Source organism: Crinia signifera, chromosome 1 (genome assembly GCF_055691185.1).
Source record: "Crinia signifera chromosome 1, ASM5569118v1, whole genome shotgun sequence".
NCBI classification, from domain to species: Eukaryota; Metazoa; Chordata; class Amphibia; order Anura; family Myobatrachidae; genus Crinia; species Crinia signifera.
Genome location: NC_139217.1, coordinates 3599132 through 3626754, shown reverse-complemented (window position 1 = coordinate 3626754; position 27623 = coordinate 3599132). Strand labels below are relative to the sequence as shown.

Sequence of the window (27623 nt, the reverse complement as noted above, 5' to 3'; positions counted from 1 at the left end):
TCCCAGGCTGCTACCCCTGTGTAGTAGGACACCCCAGGCAGCTCCCCCTGTGTAGTAGGACCCCCCAGGCCGCTCCCCCTGTGTAGTAGGACCCCCCAGGCCGCACCCCCTGTGTAGTAGGACACCTCAGCCTGCTTCCCCTGTGGACTAGGACACATCAGGCCGCTTCTTATGTATTGTAGGACACCCCGGGCCGCTCCCCCTGTGTAGTAGGACACCCCGGGCCGCTCCCCCTGTGTAGTAGGACACCCCGGGCCGCTCCCCCTGTGTAGTAGGACAGCCCGGGCCACTCCCCCTGTGTAGTAGGACCCCCCGGGCCGCTCCCCCTGTGTAGTAGGACCCCCCGGGCCGCTCCCCCTGTGTAGTTGGACCCCCCGGGCCGCTCCCCCTGTGTAGTAGGACACCCCAGGCCGCTCCCCCTGTGTAGTAGGACACCCCAGGCCGCTCCCCCTGTGTAGTAGGACACCCCAGGCCGCTCCCCCTGTGTAGTAGGACACCCCAGGCCGCTCCCCCTGTGTAGTAGTACACCCCAGGCCGCTACCCCTGTGTAGTAGGACACCCAGGCCGCTCCCCCTGTGTAGTAGGACACTCCAGGCCGCTTCTTATGTATCGTAGGACACCCCAGGCCTCTCTGCCTGTGTAGTAGGATACCCCAGGCCGCTCTACCTGTGTAGTAGGATACCCCAGGCCGTTCCCCCTGTGTAGTAGGACACCCCAGGCCGCTCCCCCTGTGTAGTAGGACACCCCAGGCCGCTTCCCCTGTGTAGTAGGACCCCCCAGGCCGCACCCCCTGTGTAGTAGGACCCCCCAGGCCGCACCCCCTGTGTAGTAGGACACCCCAGGCAGCTCCCCCTGTGTAGTAGGACCCCCCAGGCCGCTCGCCCTGTGTAGTAGGACCCCCCAGGCCGCACCCCCTGTGTAGTAGGACACCTCAGCCTGCTTCCCCTGTGGACTAGGACACAGCAGGCCACTTCTTATGTATTGTGGGATACCCCAGGCAGCTCCCCCTGTATAGTAGGATACCCCAGCCTGCTTCCCCTGTGTAGTAGGACACCACATGCTGCTCGCCCTGTGTAGCGGGACACCGCAGCCTATAACCCTAACCATGCGCACACACCCCGCAGCCTATAACCCTACCCATGCACACACACACACCCCGCAGCCTATAACCCTAACCATGCACACACACACCCCGCAGCCTATAACTCTAACCATGCGCGCACACACAAACATACCCCGCAGCCTATAACCCTAACCATGCGCACACACACACACAGCCTATAACCCTAACACTGCGCACACACACACAGGTCCCCCGCAGCCTATAACCCTAACCATGCGCACACACACCCCGCAGCCTATAACCCTAAGTATACACACCGCGCAGCCTATAACCCTAACCATACACATCCCCTTCGCAGCCTATAACCGTAACCATGCACACACCCTACAGCCTATAACCCTAACCATGCACACACCCTGGAGCCTATAACCCTAACCATGCACACACCCCCCAGCCTATAACCCTAACCATGCACACACACCCTGCAGCCTATAACCCTAACCACACACACACACCCCAGCCTATAACCCTAACCATGCACACACCCTGCAGCCTATAACCCTAACCATGCACACCCACCCTGCAGCATTTAACACTAACCATGCACACACCCTGCAGCCTATAACCCTAACCATACACACACCCTGCAGCCTATAACCCTAACCACACACACACACACCCCCCAGCCTATAACCCTAACCATGCACACACCCTGCAGCATTTAACACTTACCATGCACACACCCCGCAGCCTATAACCCTAACCATGCACACACCCCGCAGCCGATAACCCTAACCATGCACACCCACCCTGCAGCATTTAACACTAACCATACACACACCCCGCAGCCTATAACCCTAACCATACACACACCCTGCAGCCTATAACCCTAACCACACACACCCCGCAGCCTATAACCCTAACCATGCACACACCCTGCAGCCTATAACCCTAACCATGCACACACACCCCGCAGCCTATAACCCTAACCATGCACACACCCTGCAGCCTATAACCCTAACCATGCACACACCCTGCAGCCTATAACCCTAACCATGCACACACACCCCGCAGCCGATAACCCTAACCATGCACACACCCTGCAGCCTATAACCCTAACCATACACACACCCCGCAGCCTATAACCCTAACCATACACACACCCCGCAGCCTATAACCCTAACCATACAAATACACCCCGCAGCCTATAACCCTAACCATACACTCACCCTGCAGCCTATAACCCTAACCATGCACACACCCCGCAGCATTTAACACTAACCATGCACACACCCTGCAGCCTATAACCCTAACCATGCACACACCCTGCAGCCTATAACCCTAACCACACACACACCCCGCAGCCTATAACCCTAACCATACACACACCCCCGCAGCCTGTAACCCTAACCATGCACACACCCTGCAGCATTTAACACTAACCATGCACACACCCCGTAGCCTATAACACTAACCATGCACACACCCCGCAGCATTTAACACTAACTATGCACACACCCTGCAGCCTATAACCCTAACCATGCACACACCCCGCAGCCTATAACCCTAACCATGCACACACCCTGCAGCCTATAACCCTAACCATGCACACACCCTGCAGCATTTAACACTAACCATGCACACACCCCGTAGCCTATAACACTAACCATGCACACCCCCTGCAGCCTATAACCCTGCAGCCTATAACCCTAAACATACACCCCCCCCCCACAGCCTATAACTCTAACCATACACTTAGCTTATAACCCTAACCATACACACACACACATCCCGCAGCCTATAACCCTAAACACACACCTCCCCTTCGCAGCCTATAACCGTAACCATGCACACACCCTGCAGCCTATAACCGAGACCATGCACACACCCTTGAGCCTATAACCCTAACCATGCACACACCCTGCAGCCTTTAACCCTAACCATACACACATACCGCAGCCTATAACCCTAACCATACATACACCCAGCTGTTTTCTGACGGCTCCATCGCCTGAGCTTCAAGTGAGGTCTGCTGCTCCTATGTTCATTTCTTTTAATTAATTGGGACGCCAGCACCTTAAGTTACATTGTTTTACCATTAATTACATGTGATTTATGTATATTTTTGTATATATTATGTGTTTATAAAAAAAAATATATATTTCAATTGAACTGAGACTTGTGTTATTATTGAAAAGGGGGACCTATATTACATTTAATTTTTTACTTTTATCAAAGGTATAATTGCTAATGCTGTGACGGCTTTCCAATTGTTTTCTTTTATTTCTTACAAGCTGGTTTGCTTGTTATCATATGCGGCTTTCCTTGGCTATTAACTGTTTTATTCAATATAGCACCAGAGGTATGGTGTGACTCATTACCTCCCACCCTTTTTTATACACTAAAATAGGTCACATTCCTCTTATTAGAATTTGATCATAACTAAAAAACAAATTTGATCATTGCACAAAGCCAAAATGTCTCCGGGAGGGCTGCTGCACATGCACAGTCATGTGTAGCTTCTCCAACAGTCCTTTGCCGGGAGGACCGTGGGAGGAGGCACATGCCCAGCAGCCCCCCATCGACACTCCCTTTAACTTCGGTGATCCAGTCTGGAGACCGCATCACTGCCATGCCAGAAGGGGGAGGCCTGGCTCCTGCTCAGCATCTGCGGACAGCGGGGAAAAGGGGAGTGGCTGCCTGGAACTCGCTGCTGGAGGGGAAACCATCAAGTCAGACAGAAGGAACAGATTGATCGCCATCAGCCTGGTGGAGTTCCATGACCTGGTAGGGTCAGCATGCCATGTATAGGTAGGCATCATTGACTCTGGCACCTGTATCCTAACACAGTACACAGACACACACACACACCCATTCTCACTCATATGGGTGTCATACTCCTTGCCAGGGGTTTGTAATGCTTGTAGCCAGGGGTAATGCTCGTTGCCAGGGGTGTGTTATTGTTAAACATTTTTAATAATCCAATGTTTATTCTTACAGTACAATTTTACATTTCTGAGTTCAAAAAATAAATTGAAAAAAAGCAATGAAATTCCATAGACAAAAAACCTTACGGTTTCACATGTCCCATTAAGGCTTCTTACACATGATCTGGCATTTCTGAAACCTGTTGTAACTCTTCCACTTAAACGCCAAAAAGCAATGAAATTCCGATCATTAAGGCTGACGCCTTAATGGACGTGTTCCTTGCGCAGTACAGATATGGTACGCCATCACAGCCTGTGGGTAAGTGCAGATTCAGCACTCTCACAATCGTGGAGCTGCTAATTCACAGATTTGTGTGCTCATTGGAATACACACATGCAGTCTATGCAACTGAAGGTCTGAGCAGTTATGTGGCGCATTCATCCTAATAAGTACCTGCAATCATCTAAAACTGTCTATACCTCTGAGTTACTATAGTGTTCATTCTAGCACCCGCCATCTTTGAAAACCCATGCAGTTCCTCTTCCCTGCCAGGGGTGTAGCTGTCTGCTGTAGTGCTTCTAGCACAGTGTGATCTGTATATCATCACTGCAAACCAGACCTGTGCTAGAAACACTACAGCAGACAGCAACTCCCCAGACAGGGTAGAGGACCTGCATGGGTTTTCAAAGATGGCGGGTGCTAGAATAAACACTATTACTAGAACTATCCCACTGAGGGTCCAACATCTTTCACACCCATTTCATTTAGTATTCACATGCAGTTACCAGAAACATCTTTCATAATTGCAAAAACTATAATACTCCAAACTACTATGCATCTACACTTTCTTCTCCTATACGCCTCATCCATGACACAGTTTCCTTCCATCTGTGCCACTGGCTTCCCCTCTATTAGTGATACTCTGTCTCCCCCTCCATCCATGCTGCTCTGCCCGCCTCATCCATGACACAGTTTCCTTCCATCAGTACTGCTGTCTCCCCTCTCCATATGTACTACTCTGTTTTCCCTTTATCCCCTTTGCTCCGAACCCCCTCCCCCATCAGTGCTGTCTTTCCTCCAACTGCTCCTCTGTTTCCCACCCAATCGCATCACTCTGTCTTACCTTCCCCAATCTGTGCCACTGTTTTCCACCCATCTGCTTCGTTAGTCCCCCATCAGTGCTGCTTAGCCTTCCTACCATCTACGCATTTCTATTCCTCCCCATCTGCACCACACTGCCTCCTACCCCAATCAACACCACTTTTACCCCATCCTCTCGGCTCTGTTTACTGCTCAGACCTTCAGTTGCATAGACTGCATGTGTGTATTCCAATGAGCACACAAATCTGTGAATTAGCAGCTCCACCATTGTGTGAGTGACAGCAATCTCACTCTGTGAGAGTGCTGAATCTGCACTTACCCACAGACTGTGATGGCGAACCATATCTGTATTGCGCAAGGAACACGTCCATTAAGGCGTCAGCCTTAATGATCGGAATTTCATTGCTTTTTGGCGTTTAAGTGGAAGAGTTACAACAGGTTTCAGAAATGCCAGATCATGTGTAAGAAGCCTTAATGGGACATGTGAAACCGTAAGGTTTTTTGTCTATGGAATATATATATGTGTGTTCTAGTTCAGCCTGGCACTCCTTGGACTTAAAACATCTGCCGTGGGTGCCTCCTGGCACAATAACATACATGCCGCATATATGTGTGTGTATGTTAGTGTATATATGTGTATATATATATATATATATATATATATATATATATAGGAACGGGGGTGCGGCACTCCTTGAGGCTGATGATCCCAACGGGGGGAAGGGGTTAAATTCCCTTTGGCGGTGCCCTCCAACTGTAAGACCTCCGGGGGGGTCCAGTAAACACAGGGTGTAGGGGGGGCGGCGGCACTCGCACAGAAAAAAAGAACACAGAGGCGGGGGTATGCCAACGTTTCGTGGCTGTGTTGCCACTTTATCTGTAGGCACCTTGATAAAGTGGCAACACAGCCACGAAACGTTGGCATACCCCCGCCTCTGTGTTCTTTTTTTCTGTGCGAGTGCCGCCGCCCCCCCTACACCCTATATATATATGTATATATATATATATATATATATATGTATATATAAATAAAATCGAGCACATATACAGATTTTAATTTTGTTGTATGTAGGGGGGCCCCAAGCTGACCTTTCGCACCAGGGCCCATGAACCCTTAGCTACGCCCCTGCCTGCAGCTGCCTATACCGCGTATTACTGCAGTGCGGGTTATTGACCCTATTACATTAATGACGACACTGAACTTAGTGCATGTCGACTTAATATCATCCAATCCCAGTCCAGTGGAGCAGGGGCCTATGACACCTAAGGGTGTGTGCCCGCTCTTATTTCTAACAATGACACCAGTGTCCAAGTGCATGTTCACACTGGCTGTCCCTGTCCTCCTTAGCTCTATGGACCACCCTTGACTTAGACTTCCTAAACATAGGCCCCATAGATATAGAGGTGGTGGGTGAATGGTTAATTGGATTGTAGACCTTTTAACATGGCACATTTCCACATTTGCTGATATTTGTCCTCACTGACATCTTCAGCACTTTTAATGTTGTGCACGAGATTGGTAACTGTATTTGTATTTTGTAATACATGCTTTTCACTCATGTATTTTTTGTTTACAGGCAGCGTGAGCCGCTGGTAGCGATGGTGCCGCTGGAAGGTACAGGTTAGTTGATCATGGTCTCCATGACTACGCCAGAGCTTGCGTTCCAAGCTCCAACATTCTGACACATCCGGCAGCGTCAGCGTTCCGGTATGTCACTTCCGCCCACACCCCCAACGCCACGGCAGCCAGAGCACAGCGTCCCACGCTGCCCCTCTCACACCACTTCTTATTTAAGGTAAGATCCTAAAGTTATTTGTTATCACACACCTTGACAAAGGGGCGCAGCCCCGAAACGTTGGAGTTTTTAACTGCTGTGAATACACTGTTTTTTTGCAAAGACCCACGAGTGCCAGCCTGATTCTTTATCTCTCTCTCTCTCTCTATATATATATATATATATATATATATATATATATATATATATATATAAAGACAAAGGAACAGAGTGCGCTTATAAGTGAAGGTACAAAGCTTATTCCTCACATTTGTTTAAAACATTTATTCAATAAAAGCCTTAACAATTCGGCTCATATAAAATACACAAATACATATAGTCTTTTTGAAGATGACATAGTGTACAATTTTTCCAATATATCAACTGGCCCAACGCGTTTCGTCACCTGCGTGACTTCCTCAGGGGCACTTGGCAACTTGGTTGAAAAAGGTACAATTGCACTGTAAATAGTAATAAAATATGTCAAGGAAAATATGTATCACATTTCACAGGATGATGAAAAGTAGAAAAAGGATGGAGAGGACAAGAGAGAGATGGGATCCAATAATCATTAAAACAAACATCGGTATTATCCATAAATCGATGAGCATAAAATAATCATGATAAAAATTCAAACCTCACTATGATATAGCGGGTTACCAGTATGACAGAGATAAGGAAAACCCTTATTTTTTCTAAAGCATCATTAAGAAAAACAAACAAAGAACCTCAATGTACTTAAATACAATTTTTTACAAGGTATACAGAGTGATTATCATTAAAGTATTTTACATACTGTCCTCTCAAATAGCATTTAATACCATATACATATACCTTTACAATAAAAAGAAAAAAGAAAAAAGGGGAAAATGATAATAAAGAGGGTACCTTTATGCAGTATCTCAAAAATGAGTGGGTACAGAAAAATGTTTTTTTTTGCTGGAATATATCTAGATGGAAAAATTCATAAGGTCTGGGGGTTAGAATCCAAAATTCCCCTTTCAATCCAACATACCACCACCGACACCAAATATGAGTGGGTTGTAAAAAAATGGTACATTTAGGACTTACATTTTACCAGTTAACAGCGCTCCTGTTAAGACTGGCCCATACAAATAAACAAAGTTTCTTTGTCCCAGTTTCACTGAGTACACCCTCTCAGTGGCAGATATCCACATCCAAGTCAACTTCAAATACAAACATAAAAGTCTAATTAGTTAAATTACATAGTGGGGGAACCTATATAGGACAGTGATTACAAGCAGGAACACGATTGGCCCAAAAAAAAAAAAAAAAAAAAAACAACAATACTTACACAATGCTGTGTGACCAGGAAGTAACCTCCAGTGTATTCAATGGCAGAATGAAAGCCCATGCCTAGATGGGGCTATATATAGGTCAAGACCAAAAACGTCACTTCCTGTGTGACATTAATAGAGGGCTAATGCCTTTAGAATTTAATAAAATCCTACAGCAAAATATAATGTGCCCAGCTACTCATAGCTAATCTCTAGTGTGCCGCTTACTATGGGGGAATATTATAATACCTATAACCCCAGCTATAGTCACTAAACAGCCGAGCGACGGACGCGCTGTGCGTTCCAAATCGCCGCCATCTTGGCTGTAATGGAACGCACAGTCGCACCCGACTTCCGCTCAGCGGGGTCTCCTGTGTTCAATCTGAACACTCTCATAGCGAGGCGTGGAGCGCAAGCTGTTACCAGCGCTCCCGCCTCTCCTAAGCAGGGGGAATCTCCGCTTTTACACTCTATTGAGCAGCATTAGCTGCGTTCCAAACGGGCGCCATTTAAACTTTTAAAAGTGCCCGCCTCCCCTCTTATTTAAGTAGATAATCAAACCTATAAACCCCAATGATGATCTACCCTACAGCACCTTACTAAGACCATAAATGCATACATATACTGTTATAAACTACATAAACTATAATGGCTTCTTATTAGTAAAAAAAACTATACTATAAAATTGCATGAGTGCTACCTTAAAGAGATATGCCACCTGTATATAAATGGGCATAAGTGCTACCTTAAATAGATGTCACATGTATCTAGGTGTACTACATGTACATCCTGACATAATATATATTAATCAATTTAATTTTATAAGTGAAAATAAATGAACTTAATATTTATTTTATGTTTAAGTGAGTGTATACCAATATTTATATATTAATCTACAAATTTTTTTGCCTTTTATGATGAGTGAATATACTAAATAATTAATTAGAGTGCTCTTAATTCATATATTATTTAAACTACAATATGTGAGTGTGTGAATATTTATAATATACTGCGGGATTTTACCCTCAATTCTCAAAAAATCCATAATGTTTCTCTCTTTTTCCTTTTTTTTTTTTTTTTTTTTATCAATTACTTGTATTTGTTTATTATATTATTTTTTCTGTAGATACTATCTTGATGGAAATAGGCCGGTGATATGCTAGCAGGAGCATATTTTATTATTATGCCCAATTTAGATATTTTTGAAATATTAGTGGTCGCCTTGACAAGAATGGCACTTTATGGCTGTAATGACCTTCAAGGTTAACCAGGATATGGTATCAATGGCTTGATAAATGAATTTTTGTGTAATTTGGATACAAGTTCGGGGCGTCCCATTATGGATTTTTTGAGAATTGAGGGTAAAATCCCGCAGTATATTATAAATATTCACACACTCACATATTGTAGTTTAAATAATATATGAATTAAGAGCACTCTAATTAATTATTTAGTATATTCACTCATCATAAAAGGCAAAAAAATGTGTAGATTAATATATAAATATTGGTATACACTCACTTAAACATAAAATAAATATTAAGTTCATTTATTTTCACTTATAAAATTAAATTGATTAATATATATTATGTCAGGATGTACATGTAGTACACCTAGATACATGTGACATCTATTTAAGGTAGCACTTATGCCCATTTATATACAGGTGGCATATCTCTTTAAGGTAGCACTCATGCAATTTTATAGTATAGTTTTTTTTACTAATAAGAAGCCATTATAGTTTATGTAGTTTATAACAGTATATGTATGCATTTATGGTCTTAGTAAGGTGCTGTAGGGTAGATCATCATTGGGGTTTGATTATCTACTTAAATAAGAGGGGAGGCGGGCACTTTTAAAAGTTTAAATGGCGCCCGTTTGGAACGCAGCTAATGCTGCTCAATAGAGTGTAAAAGCGGAGATTCCCCCTGCTTAGGAGAGGCGGGAGCGCTGGTAACAGCTTGCGCTCCACGCCTCGCTATGAGAGTGTTCAGATTGAACACAGGAGACCCCGCTGAGCGGAAGTCGGGCGCGACTGTGCGTTCCATTACAGCCAAGATGGCGGCGATTTGGAACGCACAGCGCGTCCGTCGCTCGGCTGTTTAGTGACTATAGCTGGGGTTATAGGTATTATAATATTCCCCCATAGTAAGCGGCACACTAGAGATTAGCTATGAGTAGCTGGGCACATTATATTTTGCTGTAGGATTTTATTAAATTCTAAAGGGATTAGCCCTCTATTAATGTCACACAGGAAGTGACGTTTTTGGTCTTGACCTATATATAGCCCCATCTAGGTATGGGCTTTCATTCTGCCATTGAATACACTGGAGGTTACTTCCTGGTCACACAGCATTGTGTAAGTATTGTTGTTTTTTTTTTTTTTTTTTTTTTTTTTTTTTGGGCCAATCGTGTTCCTGCTTGTAATCACTGTCCTATATAGGTTCCCCCACTATGTAATTTAACTAATTAGACTTTTATGTTTGTATTTGAAGTTGACTTGGATGTGGATATCTGCCACTGAGAGGGTGTACTCAGTGAAACTGGGACAAAGAAACTTTGTTTATTTGTATGGGCCAGTCTTAACAGGAGCGCTGTTAACTGGTAAAATGTAAGTCCTAAATGTACCATTTTTTTACAACCCACTCATATTTGGTGTCGGTGGTGGTATGTTGGATTGAAAGGAGAATTTTGGATTCTAACCCCCAGACCTTATGAATTTTTCCATCTAGATATATTCCAGCAAAAAAAAACATTTTTCTGTACCCACTCATTTTTGAGATACTGCATAAAGGTACCCTCTTTATTATCATTTTCCCCTTTTTTCTTTTTTCTTTTTATTGTAAAGGTATTTGTATATGGTATTAAATGCTATTTGAGAGGACAGTATGTAAAATACTTTAATGATAATCACTCTGTATACCTTGTAAAAAATGTATTTAAGTACATTGAGGTTCTTTGTTTGTTTTTCTTAATGATGCTTTAGAAAAAATAAGGGTTTTCCTTATCTCTGTCATACTGGTAACCCGCTATATCATAGTGAGGTTTGAATTTTTATCATGATTATTTTATGCTCATCGATTTATGGATAATACCGATGTTTGTTTTAATGATTATTGGATCCCATCTCTCTCTTGTCCTCTCCATCCTTTTTCTACTTTTCATCATCCTGTGAAATGTGATACATATTTTCCTTGACATATTTTATTACTATTTACAGTGCAATTGTACCTTTTTCAACCAAGTTGCCAAGTGCCCCTGAGGAAGTCACGCAGGTGACGAAACGCGTTGGGCCAGTTGATATATTGGAAAAATTGTACACTATGTCATCTTCAAAAAGACTATATGTATTTGTGTATTTTATATGAGCCGAATTGTTAAGGCTTTTATTGAATAAATGTTTTAAACAAATGTGAGGAATAAGCTTTGTACCTTCACTTATAAGCGCACTCTGTTCCTTTGTCTTTATCTCTATCTGTCTTAAGTCCCGGCTAACAGGGGACTTTCAGAGTTGCTGCTAGCCATCTTTAAGGCGCGGACGGTTAGGTATTCCCCATTTTTTATATATTGTTGAAGCATGTTTATACCCCACATAGTGCTATTGCCATGCCCATGCAAGAAGGACATTTACCAGAAGTATTATAAAAGATATAAATATTTATTCATCATCATACACAAGAATGTAATTCAATACAATACCACATAACAAGACATCTTCATGTCTCGGCTTCCCCATCACAGCTTCACTCCTCTCCTTATGTGACACCCACGACCACCATACGACAAACTCAACTTGGGTGCAGCTGTGGCTAGTTTTATAACTTGATGATTCGGGCTGACACTCCTAGTAATACGTCATCCTAAGTCCAAGTATGGTATTCTAAATGCGTATTCTATTGGCACTTATTGTGGCTGGTCTTATGACTTTGTTTCAGTGTGTGTGTGAAGGGTCGTTTCCAAAGATTATTCTGGAAGGATCATTACGTAACATATCCTGTTGTTTTCAACAGAACATCTGGTTTTCATTAGTTAACTAAAAGATGCATGTCATCTGGTCCACCAGGATCCAGGGGATAGAATGGCTTGAATCATATACCTTTAACAATTCCACCCTTTGATCAGGGACATTATAGTGTACATGTTCCCTATCACTATCAAAATTGGTATTTTATCACAAGAATAAACTTTGTCACTGAACATCATTATTCTATTCTTGGGAAACATGGCCTATGATCTACCCATGACTATCATGTATCATTTATAGTATTCTATCATTATATCATTTTCTATGTTTCTCCTTCATATCAGGAACTTGTAACATTATCAGTCAAATAGTTACAACAACATTTACTTTCAAACATTTAAACAATATTCTCCGGATTGTATTGTTCAATAGTCCATTGCTTTTAGCATTTAGATCATGTCCATCATATTTAAAAATGTCCTGTAAAGTTTAGTAACATTGTCCAGAAATTGTGCAAAGTCAATAATCTCTTGTTGATTGTCCAAATAACCACCATTTCCATACGTATAGATATTTGCCAAGGTGGTATCCATATGATTTTTCCTTGAGAATCGATAAATGGAATATATTTCCTTATAGCCGGAATAAAGTCTTTTAAACTGTAGTATTAACCTGTGAAAAGACTCCTTTCAACTCATCATGGGTTATTGTATAAAACTTTGGTACGTATTTCTTTTATTCCCAAATAGTAAAACCTTCAAACTTTATTGGTAATCATTTCAAAACACATTTCCCCCAATATGGCGAATATTGTTTTAGCATAAGGAAAAAAACATCAAACTTTAGAACTATGGTGTAAACCATTATTCCTAACTTATAAATTTGAACTCTGGAACATTTTATGTTGAACCTTCATTTTTTTTTTTTTTTTTTTAGTGTAAACTCAAATAATTTATCATTTCAATCTAGGGTGCATGTAATAAACTTAAAACCTTGAAAGTTAGTTGCACATTGTTCAGCGCATTGCGGAACATATGGCTTATGCATTGTGACAATTTTGTCGCAATATCCTGCATCAGCTTTCATCTTGTATGGCTCTTCCTGATAGTGAAAGTGTATACATTCTGTTTACCTAAATCTGGTTTCATCTCACTTATGATTTTGCTGAAACAAAATAATGATATCTTATATCAATCACAATCCTTTTTCACTAATTTTCTAAAGTAACTATTTCGTTATTTCATTATATAAACATATGGTGACATAGGCATGTTGCACTCATCAATGGTGTGTTAATGTATACGCAAGAATCAGTTGCATTCGTTACCTACAGTATCCCATCAGTGAATGATACTGTTGACTTACAAATCCTCTTGAATAATATACCACTTTATCCATACATCAGAGTATATCTTTTTCTCCTCTGATACGATCACCACTTCATCTTTCAAAGGGTATTGTACCCTATTCCTTATAAACGTTATTAAATGTTCGTGTTGACCTGCTTAGAAGGGACAAAGGAATTGGACTTAGTGAAATAACCCCTATCCATGCTACTGGACAGGAACTCAGACCAATAACCTCGACTAGGCCTCTCTCCAAGGTAGATCATTATAAATGCTGCAATGATGTCCATGATTACTCCACTCAAATGACTTGAATATTTTCCTTAACATTGTCCCGTAAGTATACAGTCAGTTAAAAGTGATGCTTTCCATCTTGATTGAAGAACTCTTATTAATATCAAATAAGTCTCTGTTTAAGCACACAACATAGTCTCTGGTGATTTTTAAACTTGAACACAACATAGTCTCTGGTGATTTTGTAAACTGGAACACAACATAGTCTCTAGTGATTTTTAAACTTGAATCTCTCACCGTCTTTCCATACGACCTGCGACTCCAGGTTGATGTCCTTCTCAATAACTTTTATAGCCGTATCTGTTGTCAGCAATACTTGTCAAGGACCATCCCATCAATCTGCAAGGGAACCTGAATGCAAGAAACTTCTCACCATAACATGGTCTCCAGCCTATGTATCGTGCTCTGGACCAAATGAAGAAGTAGAATGGATCTCCTGTTGACTCGACGAAGGACTTGTAACTGCATAACATGTTCTCCCAGCTGTGTATCGTGCTCTGGACCAAATGAAGAAGTAGAATGGATCTCCTGTTGACTCGACGAAGGACTTGTAACTGCATAACATGTTCTCCCAGCTGTGTATCGTGCTCTGGACCAAATGAAGAAGTGGAATGGATCTCCTGTTGACTTAACAAAGGTCTTGTAACTGCTTAGATAGGTGGATAACATATGGAACAGTAAAATTATGTTGCAATTTAAAAGTCAGTCTTTAGACTAGTACCGTATCTGGTCTGCCATTCGACTTTATGTGGAGAGAGGTTTAGTGAAGGTACAGGTGTTGTATGAATACTATGCACTATTGCAGTGCTTCCGGTCATGCCATTCCTTTCTCCATTGTAAGAAACCTTCCTAACCACCCTTGGATAATCCGATATCTTTATATTGATTCTATACCCATCCTTTCACACATTCTTTGAAAAACATTTCCTATAGTTCCTTGGTCATTTTCTATGACACTTGATAAACCATATCTACATACCAATTCTTGTAAACTCTTTTTTCTGGCGCTTTAGGTCACGCCTCTAACATATAAACACTTTCATATACATACAAAAACCTTCTTTTCTGTACTGAATAAAATCAATAATCTTGATCTGCAACCTCTACAAATGGGACAACTATTTTAACTTAATAATTGAATTTCTCTTATTAAGTACCATTGTCTCTTAATTATTTCTTAAACAAATTGTACCTTTTATACATATGCATTTATTCATTTTTATAACTCTTGGTAATTATTCTGATTATTCCTTTATTTTCTGACTTTATCCCATATATGCACCTATAACATTGAATAAAATATCAGATTTGTTAAGACAACTCCTATTGATGTTGAATGTTGTATGTGTCATGACATGGGAGGGACCTCCCTCAATTTCAATCAACCAATCATTCGTTACCCCTAGAAACAAAAGTATGATTTTGGCATTTAATAACTGCAAACTATGTTTCAGACTCTTATGTTTCATCAGTGCTATTACAGTTTGTGAATGTGCATTATGATGCTTCCAATCAACACCAAACTCTTGCACTACTACTTCTTATAATATTGTCTTAGCAAATTTATTTCAGCAATATGACATATTTTTTTATTTTTTTTATTGCTGTTAATGACCTCATCATGTGGAGTGAACCCATTGATCTCTCTTCTTCCCATTCTATGAATATTTATATATATCCCCCATTTGGGAAGAAGAAAACAATGCAACTGGTCAAATAATGACCTTCCCGTTACTCATAACATATGATGTACCCTTAAATGTTGTTTTCTGCTAAAAACTTGCTAAAACCATTCTTAAATGCATTGATAATACCTGCCAGTAGTACCTATGGCAGAGAGATTTTTAAACCTTAATGATCCTCATTGTAATATATAATTTCCATAGGAATCACTCTGAGGATTCAAAATCAGCTTTTAATTACTGTTGTTCTTTGCTGGACAATTTCCAGTCTTATACTGTTATAACTCAGATTTGCATCCTGAACTCTATTAGGCCTAACCAGTGTTTTATAAATTGGCACAATGCCATACCTTGCTTCTATGCATGTGTGTATGGATTTGTTTAAAGGAATCATAAACATCACCTCCTTTCAATCCTACCATGTTCTGTTTGTGCATTGTTTGGCATTTGTGTGACTGCATGCAGAAATTTTTTTAAATATAATTCTTGTTGTCTCCACATATCAATGGCATCAACCAATGGCAATGGCTCTCAGCCATGTATAGCAGATAATACTTTTCTTTTTATCTCTAGCAACGTACTAAAATATTCAATTGTAATGATAATGCCATCATGAATTTATATTGACAATCCCTAATACAGTGTCATTAGTATTAGTATGCTTGAAACTTGTTATAATTTGGTAAAGTTGTATGTGTTTCATTTTTCCTGATTCAATTTAATTTATTCTATGGAATAAATTGTTGTAAGGGTATCCTTTGTTTAAACTTCTTGCTATTACTTAGGCAAGGGATTTTAACCATTTTAGAACCCCCTTTTGAAGGTTTAAGTAATTTTGGCCTGTTGCCAAATAATGACTGTACGGGGTTAATCCTGTCAGTACTTTTTATATTTCTGCATCTGAAAGAAAACACAATTTTGTTAGAATCTGCAACCGATTCCTCACTTGGTAGCACATCAATCCTATAGTATTAGGATACCTGCAAGAATAAAACGCAAATTACAATCATATTAAACAAAATTAAATATCGAGATCCCTATGTAACACATATGCTGGGATCTGCTCTGTAGGCCTCACTGTGTATTCACATTAGGATGGGGTCAAACACCTCATCACTAAAATACTGAAAAGTTCTGAATAAGTTCCTTTACGAGAGGTAGATATTAACTCATATACAAACTCCAGCTGTTTAATGATAATCCAGCAATTAATGATGCGTTGAGTACTGCTTAGTACAACTTCTAATGCATAGTATGACTTGTACGCTGTACTCAGCATTACAGCAGGGGCCCCCACCCTTGGAGATCTTAGGGATCGGCCCTGGCATCACGCCCGGATCATGGCGTTGCGCCCAGAAAAGGAGAAAAAAAAAAAAAAAATGATAATTTCCCTTTTTTTTTTTTTTTTTTCTCAAACTCCGTGCATATGTTTAAGTAAATCATATCTATACATGTTATACATATGCTGGCTCGTTACACAAACCATCTATATACTCTGTCTCTGTAAATCCTATAACATCATTAGTAACATCACATTAGAGCAGCCGATAATCTGGCACAGTTCCAAATAACAAAAACTTTTTTTCTTTTAATATGAATATGAATGTCTGTAACATATCAACAGATGTCCTGCAAACTTTTATCTAATTCATATACATATATTTATATATATATATCAAATCAACTTGGTTCTAGGGAGTCCACAGCGGCCATCCTGGCTGGTCCGTCCAACCCTAGAATCCTGTAAAATCACGGACGGGGTATTACTCCGTGTTTTATTTCAATCTGTTGAATTTTTTTTCCTTTACATGCAAAATCTCTGCATTAAATCTTCAATGGATCTATGTTAAATGTTCCCTCGTACCACCGCACTGATGCCAAACTCAAGCATGATGGGTTTAACCCCTTTTTAACCATTTACAACACAGGCATTAGTATCAGCTGAGGAAGGGGGGGTGCACTGGCCAGATACACCCTCCCTGCCAATGTATTTGCAGACCATTATGCCATATCACATTAGTTGAATTTGCTAATATTTTTTCTATTACATAAAACAATGCTCTGGAGGTTTTGACACACATTGCGGCATTAGAGGGAATGTATCCTTCTGACCTGCAGAAGACCTATAACTAATATGAGCTGTCAGGCAATGCACCTTAACTGTCGGTGAATATTCATATCAGTTACATAAACATTTCACGTGTGATTTCGATGGTCTGTCATATCTACCCGATATCTTCTGTTTTAGCCAGATAAAACAGGATAAATCAATTACCCACCCCGAGGGTAATAATGCATCTGCTAACTTATCAATTCAACACCATGCATCATAGTATTGAACAAAATTAGAGTTTTGCATTATTCCGAATGCCCAATTGGCATACAATCTGCTTGCCCCCCAAATGAAGAGATATTCGATCATTGTGGCTGTATCAATAAAAACTTCACGGTACGTCTACCGAATTGGGCGGATAAACAAGCGTAATCAAAGATACTCCCAACAGCTAGAGTACCACTCTGTCTACACATCAGACAGAAATCTTATATAATACGATATCCTCTACCAATATCGTATTGGTGCACAGCTGCAGTTCTGTGCCCAACAAAGGTTGCCATACACAGGTAGATCTGGTATATGGACCTTACCAGTGCATGGGCACCTTGAGACAGACACAAAATCACATGTTCAAATGTCAGAATATGGACTACAAAATGAGTATCTTTTATCCATTCTAAAATTGGAATTCATTCTAAATATAGCAGGATGCATATATAACATTTGTTTTCTGGCAATCCACAATAAAATAAAACACAGAGATTCCTGTCTCTTGGCTGATTTGTCTCATACTGACAATACATTACATAATACACGTAGCACTGAAGGAGTTGCTACACTATCTTTCCCAAATACGACGGCATCAATTAATTTAAGCATGATAGCAATGTCACACTTTCCATGGTTCATGGTTAATAATTTCACCAATTTACCTGATATATAGATATATTTATATACCTAGTGTATTCTCAATTTTAAATCATTTTTTCTTTTTTTTTTTTTTTCATGTTCCTTCCGACATGAGCAGTGAAACAGCACTTCGGTCCCTCAAGATTCTATTTGGCATCATCTGAATTCTCACAAAGCAACCCTCAAACTGGTATACATTACTGTTGGTATACAGTATTTGCTTTAAAATTCCCCTCTTTGAGGAATGCTCTATAAGAATTCAATTTGCAAACTCCCACTTTCTTTTTTCGAGCCCCCACTGTTGCGAGAGGTCCCGGGTTCAAATCCCGGACGAGCCCCCACTGTTGAAGCATGTTTATACCCCACATAGTGCTATTGCCATGCCCATGCAAGAAGGACATTTACCAGAAGTATTATAAAAGATATAAATATTTATTCATCATCATACACAAGAATGTAATTCAATACAATACCACATAACAAGACATCTTCATGTCTCGGCATCCCCATCACAGCTTCACTCCTCTCCTTATGTGACACCCACGACCACCATACGACAAACTCAACTTGGGTGCAGCTGTGGCTAGTTTTATAACTTGATGATTCGGGCTGACACTCCTAGTAATACGTCATCCTAAGTCCAAGTATGGTATTCTAAATGCGTATTCTATTGGCACTTATTGTGGCTGGTCTTATGACTTTGTTTCAGTGTGTGTGTGAAGGGTCGTTTCCAAAGATTATTCTGGAAGGATCATTACGTAACATATCCTGTTGTTTTCAACAGAACATCTGGTTTTCATTAGTTAACTAAAAGATGCATGTCATCTGGTCCACCAGGATCCAGGGGATAGAATGGCTTGAATCATATACCTTTAACAATATATATATATATATATATATATATATATATACAGTGCTCGAAGTGGGCCGTATACAACGGTATGACATACAGGCACTTCACTTCGAGCACTGATTTTTTTTTTTTCGACCAGCAGTGATGGTGCGGGCAGGGGCGGAAGCAGTGGCGTAACTAGAAATTTTGCTCCCCCAAGCCAAATAAAATTTCTGGCGCCCCCCTCTTTCCCCCTCCCCAGACATTGGCAATCACAGTAAAAAAAAAAAACTGTACCTCTCCATCCTCATTCCTACCTGCTGATCTCTGCCCCAATCCCCCTTGCACCTCTCCATTGCCTGTACAACTCTCCATCCTCTGTCCTACCTGTACCACTCTGCCCCCTATCCCCCTGCATCTCCCCATCCCTCTGTCCTTCCCTTTACCCTCTATCCCCCTTACACCTCTCCATCCTCCTGTCCCCCTGCACCTCTGCCCCCCCCCCTCTCCATGTCTCCTCTTCACCACTCCTACCCCCCTGTCCCCCCTTCACCTCTGTCTCCTTGTCCCCTCTTCTCCTGTCTATCCCCTGTCCTCCCTGCATCCCTGTATGGTACGCAAATTCTAATAGAAAACATTATAAAAACACTTTATGTAAATTGCTGCCATTATTTACCTTACTTGATTGGGCAGACAGCAGGACGGGGCTGGTGGCAGGTGGCTGAGAGGCAGTGGGGCGGGCAGAGGTAAAGTGCCGTGCTAGTACCTGCCAATGAGTGGGAGCTGGGGAACGTCCGTGCAGGAGACCATGTTCTGCATGCAGCAGATTCGTGTGCCCCCGGAGCTGCCAGACCTGCTGAAGCAATTCACTAAAGTAGGACGTGCTGCAGTGGGTGGGGAGGCCTGTGCATGTCCCTGGCACAGCTACACAGCATCCTGGGGCTGAATGACCTTGGGAGAGAAGTGGATTGGCTGAAATTCCTGGCCCTGGCCTGTAGCACCCTGGTTGGGAGTATCACCGCATCCCTGAAATACGCCTGTGCCATACTTACCGAGGACCCAGATGGTGGTGCTGCCCACATCCCGTTCCAGACCTTCCTGTTCCTATCCAAGTACCCGGCCTAGGTGGATGGCGAGATACCAGAGACGCAGGTGGAAGATGCATGAGGCGGTGACGGTCAGCAGGGGAGCAGATCTCCATAGGCGCTGAAGGTACTGAGTGAACAGAGCAAGGTACGGGGGTGCGGAGGGGGTTAATTAGGCCTCTCTCCCTGTACCCTTTTTTCTCAACCCTCTCACCACTTTAACTATTTCTGCTCCATGTCCTTATGTCTCTTATTTTTTCCAATCTGGTTCCCACCTCTTGTGCTCCCCACTTATGTGTAATGACCACGCCCCATTTTTGTGTGACCACGCCCCTTTTCTGGAGCGCGCATGCAGAAGAACATTGCTGTCTTTCCATACCCACTTCGACCACTGTAGAGAAAATGCTCTGCTCCTGGGCTTCCCTGGTAATGTATGATTGCCAGCACCTGTGGTGACACCTTTCTTATCAGTTACCTAGCTCCCCACAGGTGCTGGCAATCATACATTATCCATACCTCCCAGCATGCCCCTCTCCAGGAGGACACAATGCTCTGTTCCTGGGCTTCCCTGGTAATGTATGATTGCCAGCACCTGTGGTGACACCTTTCTTATCAGTTACCTAGCTCCCCACAGGTGCTGGCAATCATACATTATCCATACCTCCCAGCATGCCCCTCTCCAGGAGGACACAATGCTCTGTTCCTGGACTTCCCTGGTAATGTATGATTGCCAGCACCTGTGGTGACACCTTTCTTATCAGTTACCTAGCTCCCCACAGGTGCTGGCAATCATACATTATCCATACCTCCCAGCATGCCCCTCTCCAGGAGGACACAATGCTCTGTTCCTGGGCTTCCCTGGTAATGTATGATTAATGTATGATTGCCGGAACCTGTGGTGACACCTTTCTTATCAGTTACCCATCTCCCCACAGGTGATGGCAATCCTACATTATCCATACCTCCCAGCATGCCCCTCTCCAGGAGGACACAATGCTCTGTTCCTGGGCTTCCCTGGTAATGTATGATTGCCAGCACCTGTGGTGACACCTTTCTTATCAGTTACCTAGCTCCCCACAGGTGCTGGCAATCCTACATTATCCATACCTCCCAGCATGCCCCTCTCCAGGAGGACACAATGCTCTGTTCCTGGGCTTCCCTGGTAATGTATGATTGCCGGCACCTGTGGTGACACCTTTCTTATCAGTTACCCATCTCCCCACAGGTGATGGCAATCCTACATTATCCATACCTCCCAGCATGCCCCTCTCCAGGAGGACACAATGCTCTGTTCCTGGGCTTCCCTGGTAATGTAGGATTGCAATTAACCTCCTAGTCGCTGGGAGTGCCGGTGAATTTCTACAATATAAAACATATATATATATATATATATAATTTTGTTGTGTGGTAACATTATCACTATATATATATATATATATATATATATATATATATATATATATATCATACTTGCCTACTTGACCCTCTTTATGTGGGAGAAAATGCTCTGTTCCATATATATATATGGTACTTGTCAGCGTAGCTGGAGCCGTGATAATACAGATTGTGTGCATATGTGTGTGTAGTGCTTTATACTTACCCTCCTCCACCGCGTCCATCACGATCCCCGCGATCCACCGATGTCCCCGTCGGCAGCATTCGGTCCCCCTCCTCCGTCACTCCCAGGCGCATGTACAATGTACGTAATTCAGCCTAGTGCCGCTGAGGGAGCATCACATGGTTTCCCTGCTCCGCCAGCGGCACTATGCTAATTGCGTATATTGTCGGCTGCGAGTGCTGGAGGAGGGGGACTGAACGCTGGAGCCGGGGAGTGACTGCCGGAGGAGGAGGACTGAACGCTGCTGCCGGGGACATCGGTGGTTCACGGGGAGTCAGCCAGGCTGGAGGAGGGTAAGTTTAAAGCACAACACACACACAACACACATTTCCACCACTAACAACACAACACACACACACCACACATTTCCTCCACTAATAACATCATATCCCTACTATCCACATCATACCCCCAGTATCCACTTGGGCGTGGAGTTAATTTTATAAAGTGTGGCGAGCGCAGCGAGACTCCAAGCCCGACGCTGCACTCGCCACACTTTATAAAATTAACTCCACGTCCATGTGGATACTGGGGGTATGATGTGGATAGTGGGGATATAAAGCTTTGTGTTTTAACACAGCTCACCAGAACAAGTTACGCAGTTTACGTAGCAGCTTATGTAGCCAGCATAGTAGTGTATTGGTATTCTCAATACACCACTACGCAAACTACGTAATGGGCGCCGTGAAAATACACAAGTACCATATATTTATATAGGTTTGTGATTTCTGGTCCTGACGATGGGGTAACTCCTGAAACGGCGTTGACGGCCACCCACTAAAGTTTTTTCACCTAAGACCTGGAGTGACTCCTTGTTCTTTTCCCTGTATATGGTGGTATACCCACCTAGGAAGGCACTTGGGCATTTGTTATTACTGAGTAATGGCAAATAAGTGGCACTCACAAGTCTTAGGCGCGGATTATCTTATTCTAAGATGTTGCATGTAAGAAGAATTACAAATGATCCCAATGAGACCATTCTAGCTTTGGATGAGATGATGGAACGCTTTATTAAGCGTGGATATCATATAAAAGATTTGGAGGTTGCTAAAAGAAAGGTACTTAACCTTCCCCCGTGAAATGTGTTTAATCGAGAATTCTAACTGTAGTGACAAGGGTAAGATGATCCTTTGGATCAACAGATTTAGTACATCTAGTTCTACCATCAACAGACACATTAAACAAGTATGGCCACTTGTCAACTCGGATAAGGATCTACCGGGTCTACTAAACACTCGGTTGATGCCTGCTTATTCAAGGGGCCGCAATTTGTGTGATTCCCTTGTCAAGCTGGATGTTACTAATTTAACGAAAGCTGTGGCACCTAGTAATTTTCTTACCCGTCCTAATGGTTGTTATCGGTGTTTGAGTTGCACCAACCTGCAACTCATTACCGGCAGGTGATCATGTTTTGCACCCATATAGTGGGAAGAAGTATATGATTAGACATGTACTAACATGCACTACTAGGTTTGTAGTTTACATCATCTATTGTCCGTGTGGATATCTTTATGTAGGAAAAACGGAAACTACCTTTTAGTGAAAGATTGACCAACCACCGCCTGGCGGTGAGGGTAGCTATCCAGGCGGGCACGAGTGACCAGCCAGTGGCACGTCACTGTTATCAACAGGGTCACTCTGTGTCCAGCTTGACCATGAACCTCTATCAATTTGTGATGGTAATAGAGGCAAACGTCTCCTACCATTGGAAAGTAGGTGGATGGCTATATTGGATACTTTGGCACCCAAAGGCCTTAATGAGAAATGAGGGTTACATTGTTTCCTCTAAAATCTATATACTAGGACAGTGGTTCCCAACCTGGGGTACTAGTACTTGAAAAAAACATTGGTAATGGGGGAAAAAGGAAAAGTCTTTTGATGGCGGCAGAAGACTCCCATTGCCATGGAGACGAACCACGTTGTGTCACTTTTGGTTCTGTTTGCAGCATTATTAGTGTCTCCTTGTGCTTTTGCCTGACCAGGAATCCACTAGGAGCTACCTACGCTGCCCTCAAACATCTGCCCCGTGTCAGGTGTAGAGATAGCAGTGGCATTAATCCTACAGGCATTAGTGGGAACCCCGATGACAGTACACAGCCAGCGGCCAGACACAGAGGATTCCTGACTGCATATTACTCCTCCACTACTCCTTAATATAAGGACACGCATTAGTACACGCATACTTCTCACTTCCACTACATTCATAAGTACTGTGGATATTTCAAATTGAGATGAGGGGGTACTCATAAATTAAAAGTCTAATCAAGGGGTACGGGAGATATAAAAGGTTGGGACCCACTGTACTAGGAGGTCATTTGTGGCACCTTTATGACAGGTTAGCTAAAATCTTTTATGGTTGCATGACATTTAATACACAAGATTGGATTTATAGAATTATTATTGTACGTGTGTATTGTTATATATACATATATATATATATTGATGGGAGTATATATTGATGGGAGTAACATGCTAATAGGTACTTGTGTAGTTTCACGGCGCCAGCATGGCGCCTTTCTACTTCCAGGTTCTACGCTCGCACGAAATATGTCAAAAAAAGTAACTTAACTCCATGCCAACATGGATAGTTCATACCCCCACTATCCATGTTGGCATGGAGTTGATTTTAAATAGCGTGGCGAGCCACAGAGCCCGCAGCGTGGGCGAGCGAAGCGAGCCCCGCAAGGGGACTCAGAAGCACGGTGCCATGCTGGCGCCGTGAAACTACACAAGTACCTGCTAATATGTACTATTGCATACCATTACTGAAATGCCTTCGATATGTCAAGATATTGTTTTTAATGCTTTGTTGTTGTTTTCTCTTTATTTGGAGTTTTGCACTTATATATATTTATATTGTATAAACATTATTTATGGTCTAGATCAGGCATGTCCAACGTTGGCCCTCCAGATGTTGTGAAACTACACATCCCAGCATGCTTTGCAATAGTTTTAGCATTCTCTAATAGCAAAACTGTGGCAAAGCATGCTGGGACGTGTAGTTTCACAACATCTGGAGGGCCAACGTTGGACATGCCTGGTCTAGATAGTGTTGCCGTGCTATGACCCCTGGAAGCGCCTTTTTCCTGTGATGATTCACTACAGGTGAATGATGTGAAGGGGTTAAGGCACAGGTGTACACTTAATTGGAGGGAGTGTGTAGCGTGTCCTATAAAAGTCTGTTCACTTGTACTGTGAGGTTATTCCCTGAGGTTATTCCCTGAGGACGGGTCTATGACTCGAAACATGTCGGAATAAATGGTTTGTTTATCAAGAAGACTCGTGAGTGCTGCTTATTTGCCATTACTCTATCTGGAACTACTTTGTTCAAAGAGGGCACCAGAGCAATTAACCTCCTAGTCGCTGGGAGTGCCGGTGAATTTCTACAATATATATCTATATATATACAAATATAGGGACTCCACACTCACCATAATGAACTAACTCACCTTAGTATACAATTAATCAAATAAATAATGGGTTTTTAGTTCATGAATTGATCAATGCATTTAAGCTTGCAGCCCATCGCCAAGGGACCATTCACTGCAAGTCCTACACTAACATTTGTCTCTCAAGAGCCTGCCAACTGCTGACACATCATAGCTAAAGTGGACATGTGTTATTTTCCTGGTTTAAAGCTCACCTGCCAAGTGCCTTATGGCTTTTAAAGATGAGGCCGTCACCTAACACAACACCTGACTAATGCTGTGTACACACGGGGGCGATAGGGGCTGAAATCGCTGGAAATATGGTGGCTGGCGACCATATTGCCAGTGATTGGGTGTGTGCCCCGGCGATAAATCGCCGGGTGCGCTCTCCCGTTTTCAGCCCCTTTCTAATCGCTGGTCACAGAAGCTTGCTAATTACCTCTGCGGCACCGCCAGCAGAGGTTCCTTTTCATCAGCGACCATCTCTGGTCACTGATGCAAAGGAGACACTGGGCAATATATTGCTCAGCAATATATTGCTAGCAATATATTGCTGAGCAATATATCTCCCCCCGTGTGTACGGGGCTTTAGAATTAAAGGGGCAGCTGTCACAGGTTACAGGTAAATTAGCTCATCTGGGGTGTAAGAGAAAGCTATGATCACAGTAATGCTGGCCACACATCAGACCAACTTTCCTCCAACCATACAACTAGTTGCTTGGATGGAATAAAAATGTGAAACTGTACAGGAGCAAAGGACAATCAGAAATGTGCTCACAAACCCAGGAAAATGGACAAAAACATTCATTCAAATTGTTTAAATCAAACAGGTTCAATTACAGTACAGTACAGTACAGTCTGAGCGACAGTTTTTGTCCTTTTCCAGATTTTTAATTTCTGAATTAAATATTACATTTACTCCCATCCAGTACCTTATTTTTATTCCATCCAAGCAACTAGTTGGATGGTTGGAGGAAAGTTGGTCTGATGTGTGGCCAGCATAACAAAGGTTAATTCAAATTTAATTTCTAATTAACCTTTGTTACTGTGATCATAGCTTTCTCTTACACCCATAAGGGAAAACAGCACTCACCAGACTTCTGTCATTAAGTTCATCCAGGTCAGCGTCCAGTTTAATAGTTCAAGTGAAAAAGCCTGCCGACGTTTCGGTCCCTAAAGACCAGGAGGCGTGTTCAGCCCGGGATCTCTGTGATTGTCTGATTGTGCAAGGCGGCAGCTGTTACTGTTAATACAGCACCAGTGCTTGCCTGCAGGTCAGGCCTACAGTGTGAGGGAGCAATGTGTTTGTGTGCATAAAATGGGGAAACAAATGAAAAACTTGTGCACGATTGCAGGATTGCTGGTGTGTGATTGGACCAATCTATGGACATTTGTAACACAATACAATACATGAGGCTAATAGAAAATTGCTGCGCATGAGGCAAAAAACTAAGGAGAGTATATAAATGAATATAGATGAATGCAGGTCAATAATGAACCTCTGAGACAATGTATATAAAATGACGACACACGGCGGTGTCTACATCTTTCATCTCTACAAATATCCATGTGTCAATAGGCAAATGCCTGCTATCAAAGACACTCGGCGGTGTCAACCTCAACGACCGACGACACACGGCGGTGTCAACAACAAATACCTCTGTGAGGCCTGCCTAGTGGTGTCTATTAAAGGCTGACCTGGTAACGGATAACTAATGCCCCTCAATGGTACACCAAGGACCAGAAATACACAAAGATACCCGCAGTGGGGTACATGCAATCAGTGGGTATTGCAGGTTTTATAAAGAATGTGAAAAACAACCAGATAACAATGAATTTGAGTTAAAACCGTTTCTAATGTAAGCTTGGTCACATCACTTTTTAAATCTTATCAAATATTTTTTTATTGTTATCAATATTTTTTATTGTCATATGTATTGTATTTTTTGTATATTGACTTTTATTTTTTATTTTAGATCAATGTAGGAAAAAAGGAATCCTTTCTATATTATTAATATGTTTTTCATTGTGGGTTAAAATAAGATGGCCGGAGCACTTTGACGGTGCTTAAGGACGTTATTATCCTTTATAATGTCCACCAATCATTTGAGTGAAAGCGCCGCGATATGCATGGCTCGTTTCACTTCCGCGTTCCATGGATTGGAAAGCCTGTGACACGCATGGCCATCTGGTTTCCGGTCACGAAACCCGGATATCCTAATGCCGCAAACAGAGCGGATTAAG

The 27623-nt window shown here is 42.3% G+C and overlaps 1 pseudogene; it reads left to right on the top strand.

Annotated features, from left to right (window-relative positions):
* The first annotated feature begins 20020 nt into the window (after positions 1–20020).
* LOC146032805 (ropporin-1-like protein pseudogene) lies at positions 20021–20415 on the top strand (annotated as a pseudogene).
* The last annotated feature ends 7208 nt before the right edge of the window (positions 20416–27623 follow it).